Source organism: Sander lucioperca, chromosome 5 (genome assembly GCF_008315115.2).
Source record: "Sander lucioperca isolate FBNREF2018 chromosome 5, SLUC_FBN_1.2, whole genome shotgun sequence".
NCBI classification, from domain to species: domain Eukaryota; kingdom Metazoa; phylum Chordata; class Actinopteri; order Perciformes; family Percidae; genus Sander; species Sander lucioperca.
Genome location: NC_050177.1, coordinates 34,976,878 through 34,988,803, shown reverse-complemented (window position 1 = coordinate 34,988,803; position 11,926 = coordinate 34,976,878). Strand labels below are relative to the sequence as shown.

Genomic DNA, 11,926 nt, shown 5'->3' with positions numbered 1-11,926 from the left:
GGTGCTGTGGCCAGAGTGATTGACAGCTGTCACCTCTGATTGATGGGACGAAGAGGACCGTTGTTGCAAAGGTCATGGAGTCATTGCTACGGCAACAGTGATGATGAAAATAAAAGGTTTTGCAATAAGAGGGTTCTACCGTAATAGAGTTCGATTGTTTTTGACTGGATTTTTGCAAGAATTGTTTGTCATTATGATTGTTATTATATATTTATATATATTAATTATATTTTTCTTTTTTTTGTACACAGAGATGGCACACACACACACACACACACACAGTAATTGAAAAACCACATAAGGTTAGATCTCACTTTAGCATAGCCGTATATGTCATAAAATCACAGTTTCATATTTTCATCATTTGAAGTACCCAAATCTGAACACTTCACAAAGGTAAACAACAGGGGGCAGTCTTTTGCTCCTATACCTATTACCTCAACTGCGCACACACACACACACACACACACACACACACACACACACACACACACATCCTGGTAGACGGGGAGGGAGGTAACTGAAAGGCCTCAGTATGTTTTCAGTATATACCATGTGAAGGCTAATACACACGTGCTGCTGCTGCTGCACTGGGATGGTGTTAGTGGCTGTAAATCCAGCAGGCCAGCTTCTTTACCATACTTCTGCCAGGAAATTCACAGCAAAAATACTAGATTTCTTGTAATAAAGAGAGCAGAGGGAAGGAACAAGTTCTCGTTGATAGTAAACTGTCAGCCGGTGTGAGAGGACAGATGTGAGCCTCAGTAGACACTGTGATTCATTTCAGTAGGATTTCAGTTTAAATAAAACTTATTTAATTGGATGTGGAGAAAAAAAAATCAATAAAGGATTTCAGCAGTTAATCAAATACATTTGTTAAAACAGCCAACCCAATGTCATGTTGTATTAATTCAAGAAGTTTCTGTGTGTTGCTGTAATTGTTCATTTTCAGCAGATTTCCTATGCCTCCCTGAGTGTCACAATATTTCACATGTCGGATATTTTGACAGCTGTATTTTCCACGCAGTCTGCGTCTGCTGATTGGAAATATTATGACAAGAATTGTTCACAGTGCCAACTGATTTTGCTGCCTGTAAAAACTGACTGGGATGCTGCTGTCTGAGGCTCATGTTCGAATGGCAAACTCTTTTTCCTTTTGTGTCTGATATCCTTTACAACCACTATCCGTCATCACACAAACAACAAGACTGAAGCAGCCGGACTTCTTCCACACAACCATCAGCATTAATGAGGTTATCACTGAGCGAATAATAAAATGTCACCTCAGAATGGAAAGGAACTGATGTTTCAAACACAGAGTGCGGTTAAAAGCTCTCACATGTCAGTCCTATCAACTCTGCAACAATGCAGTGCTTCTGATCTCTACCTGCCTGCTACACACAGACCAACACTTTACTGACTTCAAAATAGACCAAAGCAGAATATACTGCTCTGCTGACAACTGACACACGCATAAACACACATCTTACAGGTCAAAATACACACAAACATATAGAGAGATTTTAGTAATAATTAGGCATCAGCTAATCCACTTCTAATACACAGTCACTACATCATAATAATACAATGATATATAAGAAATAATTAGAGCTGAAACAATTAGTCGATTTATCAAATAGTTGATTTTTAGAAAATCTATTGACAATCGATTCATTGTTTATTGTCAAGCAAAAATACCAATTATATCTAGTTCCAGCTTGTCAAATGTGAATTGCAGCTTTTTTGTGTTATTAAAGTGTATATCTGTTGTTACAATACATGTTAAAATAAGCTACTTGAAGACATAACTTTGGAAAACTGTGATGGGCATTCCTCACATTCGATGAACCATACAATCAATCAATTAATTGAGAAAATATGTGGAAGATTAATCAACAATAAAAGTAATTGTTAGTTGCAGCGGTAATAATGTATACAAATTAAGAGGCATTTTAAATTGGACAAGAACAAAAATCCGAGGGAAACACTGAAAGCATCTCTTTTAAGATCATATTTTGCCATGTAAAAAGGTCACATATATCACATTCGTCATTTGTATACATCACCCCATGAATATCAGCAAAGACCCCAGATGCACAAGTACACACACATGCCATGGACTGACATAAAGGCGTGGTGTCACAGACCTAAAGTAGAAACCCTCCTGCTCCATCAGCAAAAGGCTTGGACGGTTATTGACCATGTGGAGCATATCTCTCTCTTTTTTTGGTGTGACTCATCCAGTAATAACATTGGATTGTATTGATCCAGCTGTGCAAAGCGCCATGCGTACCTCAGGGAAAGCTAGGAGGTTGTACAGTTATCTCCCAGGGTGTAATTCTCAACTATACAACCTACTACCTCAACCTGGGAGCAAGCAGACCTGGACACCAGGGCTTCATGGCTCAGGGGGTTTGGGAATAAAAACAAAGGGAGAGTGCAAACATTTGAACAAGAAAAGGAAGCCAGTCATGATATATATATATATAAAAAAACTAATTTACTTGCTCTTTGTTCATGACATATAGTACGTTTATCCCATCTCAAAGTGATTATAAAACATTAAGAGCTGCCCTAGTAGTGTAACTTTGCATCTTAGATACAGTCTCTATACACAAAGCAGATAAAAACATGTCTTACTCCAAAGCTTCTCCAAACTCTTTTACGTCACTGACCCCAAATCACACCAACGGAGCCCAACCTCCCCCCAAATGTTGATCAGATTTTCTCCCTTAAAGAAAATGCTTGCAGTTGCTCATTTCAAACTGTTAACATGTGGGAGGTAATGACCACTTGTGGGAAGACGAACATCACCACTATGTATTCTCTAATTGGGCCGTTGTCTACTTCATTAACACCAGCAAATCCGAGTATATTGACTGCTGACTGAAATAGCTCTGCGCTCTGCCTTCTTGATTTATCTACAAAGTAACATTTGAAATACACACAAGGAAATGGTAGCTTTAATTACATTTTCCATTTTAACTGACTCCTCAATAGCCTTTTCTTAACCCCTCAAAGTACAATTACTTTTGGAGAAGACAAACTAAAATGGGTGGAAAGTGTCAGGGACCACTAAAAGACTAAAAGAGAGATATTTGTTCGGACATATTTTTAAGTAGGTTTGAAGTAAGTTTGGGGAAGGTTGGAGAAACATGTTCTAGAGCAGGGATCTTCAACAGGGGGTCCGGGACCCCTAGGGGGTCCTCAGAGTCAATGCAGGGGGGGCATTCACATTATTGTTAATTTTTGAAAGTGTTTTTCAAAAATTAAAAAGTCAACATGAATCCAACATATTATTAGCAAGTATAAATCCCCACTGATGATAGGCTTACTGGCCAATAGGTGAGGTAGTCACTAAGGTAGCCATCCACAGATACAGTTCATCCTAAGGATTCACTGTGCCACATGTATGTTTAATATTAAAACATGATTCATAAAATCATGCCAACAATTATTATTTTAATAGCTTAGTATTCTATGGAAAAAAAAGGTATAAAGGTTTTAGGCCGCCCTACATGTTATTGTAGGCCCAGTTTATTATGCAACTTTATTTTCTACAATATATGTATAGTAGGGGGTCCCTGATCCATCTCTCTTTCAGTTAAGGGGTCCTTGGCTTAAAAAAACATTGAAGACCCCTGTTCTAGAGGATTCTTTGAATGAGAAGCCTAAACTTGATCTAAGATGCAGTTTGATTACAGGACGGAGGAAGCTTTCTTGGCGATGACTATTTCCCTTGAGCAGAATAAAGCAGTGCTGCTGGTATTGGTGACAGGGAAACGGTTAATAAAGTTGGTGAGAGCTGGTGAGCAGCCAGCGCGGTATTTTGCTGATGCTTCTCAGGACGTTGGAGCTGCACAGACGCAGACCTGTAGATACAAGCTTGTGGTGTCAGTTAACACAAGTTCGGATCTACGGGTTTGGGGCCGTGAGCAGATGACTTCATACATCCTTCAGCATGATGAGACAGAAAATAATCAGCCTCTTTAATCAGCAGAACCTTTTATTCTAAAAGTACCTCTCTATCAGGAATTGTTTCTAATGGCAGTGAATAAGTGGAAGGTTAGATTCTATGGATTTAAAGCTTAATACACAAACATTAACACCACTTATGAAAATTAGATGCAATTAATTTGCCTAATATTCAACACAAATGATGGAAGTCTCCTATTCTACCTACAGTCTTCTATTCTACCTATGGTTTTGAAAAGTTTACAATTGATCTCAAATGACATGGCTATAAAGGAAATTACAGATGTACAATTGTTGGCATTTAAGTGTAATAACTAAAATAGAAAAATAAACAAAAAAATAAACAGAACATAAAGAAATATTTCCCCCCACAAGTATAACATGTTATCCACAATATAACATGGTATCACACAGTTTCCAAAACTCCAGTAGCTCAACCCCTGATCCCACAATACACTGCATCATTTCTAACAGAACACATATTGAACTTCATATTGTACTTTATTATTAGTTTATAGGTTATTATTATGCCAACACTTGTATATAACTCTTTTTCTCACTGCGAGAGAGGCGTTTAAGTGACTGATAGGTGGAAAAATTCAAGTGGTATTTTAGGACGCATGTGGCTGAACTCAAATGAGACATAAGTAATAAAGAGAGTAAAATTGCTCTCATAAAACACTGTGAAGGGGTTTTGCTTTATTAATGCCTGTGGATATTTAACATAACTTAAAAGATGACATAAAGATGCCTGCCTGTACAGTAAACACTGCATGAATAATGTGAACCGTCTTAAAATAATTTAGAAAAAAAACATAAAACAATGTAGTTATTTAAAACCTTTCCAACTACATTCCCAGATTCTTAATTAAATACATGAATTAAAATAATGACAAAACGTAGTGATATTATCCAGCTAATAACAGCAAGAAAAATATATATTTAATTGCAAAGACAAACCACCTACACTTTAGGAGTGTTTTCTTGGAATCTTTAAAGGAATAATAAAGTCATTTTACAAATGCTATGATATTAAAACAATCACAATCACTCACTTTGCATTACAGGCTTTTCACTGAAGATCAAAGCCACCAATCCATGCTCAAATTTTAATGTGTGTTTCGGCACATTCCTGTCTAATGTGAATAGAGTTGTCGCTCTGCAGCACAAGCAACAAAGTAAAACCTGTAAATCTCAGAGATTAAAAAGAGAGTGAGTGGTCCAATTTCAACTTTCAGACTCCATCTGAAGTTCTCTTTCTCCTTCTCTTCCCCCTGCCTGAATTTAAATGAGATGTCTGACTTTGAAGCTGTTGCCAAGTTGCTTAAAGTATGTCAGTGGGTCTCTGCCAGTGAGCTGAAAGACACCTTGAGATTGGCCGAACAAAGAGGTCAGCGGGGTCCACAGCACCAACATGTGTGTGTGTGTGTGTGTGTGTGTGTTTGTGTGTGTGAGGAAGACTCAGAAAGCACAGACAAAACTAAGACAAGCTGAAGGCCACCACCTGCATTGTTCGCCATTGAACAGCACCAGCGGCCAAACCCAGCGGCGCAACACGCCCAGCTTGCCCAAATCTACCTAGCAACAGAGGTGGTGTGTGTATATGTGGAGAAGCTGGGGAAGGCGGGGGTTCAACAGAGGTGAAGAAGTGAGAGGTGAAGAAGTGGTGTGTCGTTAGCACTTTATAATATCATGCAGTGTAAACAGATAGCCCCGGTTAGCCAACTGGTAGCGTTCAGTTTAGGGCCCTTTCACCACAGCTAATATACAGTAAACATCACAGAAAATCTCAGCTTCGAGACAAAAACAGCAAACACACACAGTTGAATATCAAGTGCCACAAAGCAAAGAAGTGGAAAAAGCTCGAAGCACATTGGTAGCATGAGGACTTACCGATTTGCCTTTATGTTTAGTTGTTTCTTTTCTCTACTCTGCAGGGCCTACGGTGCTTGGCAGAAGGTATAGGCAGTCATGTCCACTGTGGCCCATCAAAAAACCCGGCTAAAACATGCAACTACAGTAACAAAACCAGCCCGAAAGGGAGCTCGGGGAGAGGGTGGGAAACAGTGAGACAAAAGAAAAAAGAAAAAAGAAAAAGGGAGAGAAACTGCTGTTGGGGGGAAGAGAAGGTGGGGTAAAAATAAACGATAACAGAAAAACACTAGTTTTTTGGTGTTTTTACAATTTTGGTTCACCGCACGCTAGTAATAATAACAACTATAAATAAGCGAGACGTAATCTTTCAGCCTGTAAAACCATTGCAATCTACAAGCTGTTTCCCTGCACTACGAGCAAATGACAAGCAACATCTGTTTGTAAGACAGCCAAAATCCCAGCCTAAAAAATAAAAAAAATGGCTTGACTTTTCTCGCTTTTTCAGTCTTGAAACTGCAAACTCTCCTTGTCTGTTTGACTCCCTCTCTCGCTCAGCTGAATAAGGCAAACAAAAAAAAGAAAGGGGAGTGTGGAAATTCAGCGAAGGGAAAATGCAGCCATGAAGCCATCCTCCTGTCACCCCTGAACCTCTCCCCTTTCCTTCTTCTCCTCTCCCTTTTCTCCCCTCCTCCTCCAGGCACACTCCTACCTCTTCTTCTTCCTCCCCCCCCCCTCCCAAAATGCAGTCAGTCCAGGTATAGCTACTACTCACTCAGTCCTTCTCTTCCCAAAACGCCCCACTACTCCGACACATAAACACTTGGACACACACACACACACACACACACACACACACACACACACACACACACACACACACACACACACACACACACACACACTTGTATCCTCGTCTCCCAGAGCGTCCCACACAGCCAGAAGCAGACTGACTGGCTTGCACGTACACACTCATGGATGCACTACGAAAAGTGCATATACAGAAATGCACACACACCCCCACACCCACACCCACACGCACACGCACACGAACACACACACACACACACACACACACACACACACACACACACACACACACACACACACACACACACACACACACACACACACACACACACACAGTTACACTTCTTGGAAAGCTTCCATGCACCAAAAACAAATACCAATCTTTAGTTAGCCTCAGCTGCGAATAGAAAAGAAGGAGTCATTTCGGGACTTGGCTCTGGTTTACTGAGGCACAGATACAGACCATTTCTCCATATGCCTGCCTTTCACAGCTCGGGAGCTGCTCCAGAATTGACTGTATCATAATACTGCGAAAAACGTCTTCTGTCACTCATATATCTTTTGATAACATCCAGCTCCAGCAACAGGACCATGAAAGTGGACAGCATTCGACAAACCAGAAATGCTGGACTTGTTTGTCGTGTTTTTAGTATCGGAATTAATAGGTAGGGTTGTTGAGTTCTCAGAATGCTAGTGACAGCACATGAGCTCTGTTCCATTATAGGACATAAGTGGGTGCCAAGTGAATCAATACAGCACTCAGAGACAGAGAGACTGCTTCAATTTAAGCTGCAGAAGTAGAGATACACATACTCCACTGAGGTGCTGCAAGTTTACCCCATTTTCCCAAATTACATTCAGGTGAAAGGAATAGATATCTTGTAGAATTACAACTTAAAAGTATAATTTGAGCTTTCTCCTTAGAGCAGTGAATTAGCACCAACAGAAAGCTGGACTCACTAAAATGAGCTCTTTTCCTCCCTCATCTCTTTGGTATTCTTTGGTACGAGGTGTCACAGACCGGCTGGTTTAGTAAACAAGGGCATGCTGCATGCTGACATCACATTACAATAATTCTGGGTATTCAAGTGTAAGGAATAGATCACCCAAAATAAAATGTATCTCGTCCTCTGAGTTATTATGGATCCCATTGCAGTTATAGGCAGAGACCAAAGACGTGCCTGCATTCTTACCTAAATGTCAACTAAACCAAACCAAACCTTTACCAAACCCTAGCCATATCTAATTGTATCATATTCAACTTTATATTCAAACTTAACTACCTCAAACTGAACTGAACATGACCTTTTTAATCTTGCCATAACACAAACCTCCAGTTAGGTGAGCCAACCATACCACATATTCTACTGATCCATACTTTCCAGACAAGAGCCTCATGTCATTTTGCAGACTAGCCCCAGTGTATGCCTCTCATATATCATTATCCCATTGGAATTACTAAAGATTACTTTTTCCTGAAAGAGAAATACTTCAACTCTTAACACTGTTTTGAATAAATAATAAGCACAAACAATATCAAGAAAAAGGGGCCCATACCCTTATTACTTTAAATGCCTCCAAAAGTATTTATTCAGTCCAGCTTTTGACATTACATCTTCATCAGGTAATACTTAGCATATAACAAATCAGCATGTGACCAAGAAGGTCCTTATATAGTCCATATGTGGACCATGGAGACTGAGGAGAATGAGGAAGTTGAATCATCGTAGTTAAACTCAGACTTCAAGATGGGTTAAATCTCCCATTACCACGACAGACACAAACTGGAGCATCTGCAAGTCTCCAAGATGTTTACTTTTTATTAAAATTCTGTACTTAGGCCAGGTGATGACACCTGAGCAAGTTCTGTTTGCTGAAGAGGGTCAAAAGCTCTGGAAAAAAAGGTAGCAAGTAAAGCTTGAGCCAGTGAATAATTACCCCAAGGTCAAAAATGTACAAATAAGTTAAGCACAAAGTAGAACCACTTTCCATAATGTTAAATAGCTGTCTTTTTCTCAAGGTATATTTTGAATTTGCAATTTCAAAACTCAGAAGTAAAGCGCAACTCTCGCCAAAATGCAACCTAGGGTCTTTTTGTGAATGTACCCGAGTCAAACTTTTGTTTAAAAGCATATTTAGGACATATTTAGAAGCGTCACTTTTAAGATGTACCCTATTTTCGGTTTTCGGTCAAATGGCCTTTTGAATGGGAGTGCTAGGGGCACTTTTATGCTAGCCTCAAAATAGCTATTTTTAAAACACTAAGAAGGCTCGACACAACATGAAACTTTGCTCGAAGTATCACCAGGGGCTCTACACCTTAACTACACCGGTGCACAAGGGATATACTAAATCTGTGGCTACTTGTTTTGATATCGACTCGTTTTGACTGCCGAGGTGGTAGCGGCCGGAAACAACAAGACCTACGGTGAGTTGTTCAAAACCTTCTTTTTAGTAAACTCTGGGTACACAAACAATGTTGTCAATGCTTTCGTTAAGGTGTAGAGCCCCTGGTGATACTTCAAGCAAAGTTTCATGTTGTGTCGAGCCTTCTTAGTGTTTTAAAAATAGCTATTTTGAGGCTAGCATAAAAGTGCCCCTAGCACTCCCATTCAAAAGGCCATTTGACCGAAAAACGAAAATACGGTACATCTTAAAAGTGTTAAAGTTTGTTTGTTTCTTTAAAAATTAAAGTTTGACTCGGGTACATTCACAAAAAGACCCTAGGTTGCATTTTGGTGAGAGTTACGCTTTAATGACTGTCGTTTTAAGAGTTTATGTTTTTATGTCTCCACAGCGCTGTGCCGGCTCCAAAAGCTGAAGAAACAACAACAATCCCAAAGCAAAAGCTCACTGTCTCGCCTGTGACTCACACAATCCTACGCCTGTGTGTGCGCAGCAGTTTTTTGTTTGTTTGTTTTTTGGGCATTTTAGGCCTTTATTTTTATAGGACAGCTGAAGACATGAAACGGGAGAGAGAGGGGGAATGACATGCAGCAAAGGGCCGCAGGTCAGAGTCAAACCCGCGGCCGCAGCGATAATGAGAAAACCTCTATATATGGGCCCGCGCTCTACCAGGTGAGCTACCCAGGCACGGCCAGTTAAAAGATACATTCCGCAGCAAATCCGCTCCGCGAACGGTCTGCATACGTTACAGGTGCAGTGTAGTCAAAGCGCAAGTCTTCAATCAGACAACTGGAGTTGGACCAAAGCTTAGTGAATGTTTGGAAATCTAAGCGATAATGAGGTAAACATTGGACTTTTGGATACACATTTCAATGATTTGTCATTGATTTGTTTTCAATGAATTCACTTTTTCGCAAAAGGTGAAACACTGTTTGACCTGTCTGCTTTTTCTGTTCTTAGGATCAGTAGTCCATCCTTTACTGGCTTTGATATCATTGACTCCAGTATAACCTCTAGCACAAAGATAACCAGTATAAAGTTTCCTTCAGGGAACAAAAAACAAACAAATAATACCTTAAACTCAAAGTAGATCCACAATAATCTTGCTGTAATGAAATTTTACTGTGTCAAGCCTGCAGCCTGAGTCGGGGTTCAAAAGATGTGTTTGCAGCAGCCCTTGTAATCCCTTCAAATTGCTTCTCATACAGAAATGAAAGTGGTATGGTGCCATTTCATAGATCATGGATTATGGGTTCTGCCTCAAATGCTCATCATGTGCATTTGAGGCAGAACCCAGACCTGAGTTTTACTATCTTGGGTGGCTGGTTGGTCTGAAGGTGGCTGCTCTCTGCAGGCTGACTACATGTTACTTTAAATTAGATGAAACATTATAGACTAGATTTATTATAGAACTGAATAGCTTAGCCGGAATGTTGTCCTCCTACTTTAAGACTTTAGGATTAATGCTTGTTCTACTTTTATTTTAAACAGCTCCTTATAAACTAAACTCATGCAAATGAGGACTCTATAAGTGGGCTGTTTTACATTTGTGTTGAAGTTTACTGGCACTTTCTTTCAAGCAGCATGAGCGGCTTGTCTTTAGTGTCTTCAGGCATAGAATATCACCCCTTTCCAAAATTCAGTGTCTGCACCCTTTCCATCTTCTCTCCTCTCTTCTTTCTCTTCTCCCTTCGTCTGATATTCTGCTCACGCACAACTGCGGCAGCCCTCCTCCAATCGCTGGCATTAATCCACACCTCAGACCCCCCAGACACACTGTCTGCTCCCCCACAATGCACCTCAGCTTCAGAACTTTCCCAGACACATTTGGCCTTCTCTCTATCGCTTACCTCTCCCTTCCTCTTGAGCCCCTTTTCTTTCACTCAGTCTCCCCGTGGCTCTTCATCGTCCAGTTTCATTTGCTCTGCCTCTTTCTTTCTCAAATTCTCTAAATTTCCCCTTTCTTTCTCTCTATTCAGCCACGGCCTGTTTGACAAAAGTATCTCCTAATCTTCCCCAGAATCCATTTGACATAAATGGCAGCACTGCAACCGACCAATCCAAATCGTCCCTCTAACATTCGAGAGTAGAGCTACACTCCTCCTCAGTTGTTTTTTTTTGAAAAGTTGAACATTGAAGTTTTACATTTGAGATTCTCAAACATTCCCATGTCACGGACTCCCAAGTAGACCAACAGTCCGAGATCCCATTTATCAGGATTTGTGCAAACCAGGGGCACAAACACTAAGTCTCTAATTATGATAATTAGAAAATAGGTTTTAGCAATATATTTCAGCATCTGGATCTTGTTTGGTTGTTCAATTTTCTCATTCCCCTAAATTACTATTTTCCAAAAAAAAAATTATGTATAATTGGTCTAACGTAGACATAATGACAATAATTAAATATACCAAATATCAATAGTAATTGTCAGCTTTTGTGTATGAAATTGAAAAAAAATCCCTTAATCTCATTTCTTTGTCATTTTGCACTGACAATCAACAAAAATCCCAACAGCAAAGCAAAGAGACTAATCTCTCCACCACAGAAACCTCAATAAACCAGAATGTGGTGCAGCAACAAAAGATCTGCAGGTTATTCTGTGGACGTTTCAGTAAGTAAGAAATCACTTTTGGACATAAACGAGGCCGGTAAGGTTGAATTACAATACACTACAATGTTAATCACCAAAAATATGGAGTTGAATTGGTCACAAAACCGGCGCACATAAAACCCAGGCACCTGCACGTGAACAGTGCAGCTTTTAAGACTGATTAAAACGCCATACACATGACACATAACTTTTGGAATGCATTGAATGTCCCAGGTGGAATATACCACGGAGATATCAAGGAGAGTTAGA

General features: G+C 39.9%; 1 long non-coding RNA gene across 27 annotated transcripts in view; it reads right to left on the bottom strand.

Moving 5' to 3' along the window:
* Positions 1-11,926, bottom strand: part of LOC116040461 — a 103,183-nt gene that overhangs the window by 10,383 nt on the left and 80,874 nt on the right. For 2 of the 27 annotated variants that reach the window (XR_004102699.2, XR_004102698.2), the window contains exon 1: positions 5,869-6,879. The exons of 23 other annotated variants lie outside the window; for them this stretch is intronic. This is a non-coding gene — a long non-coding RNA (uncharacterized LOC116040461). Of the gene's footprint in view, positions 3,079-5,868; positions 6,880-11,926 lie in introns of those variants that run through there. 2 more of the 27 variants (XR_004102696.2, XR_004102693.2) reach the window with 2 other exon arrangements.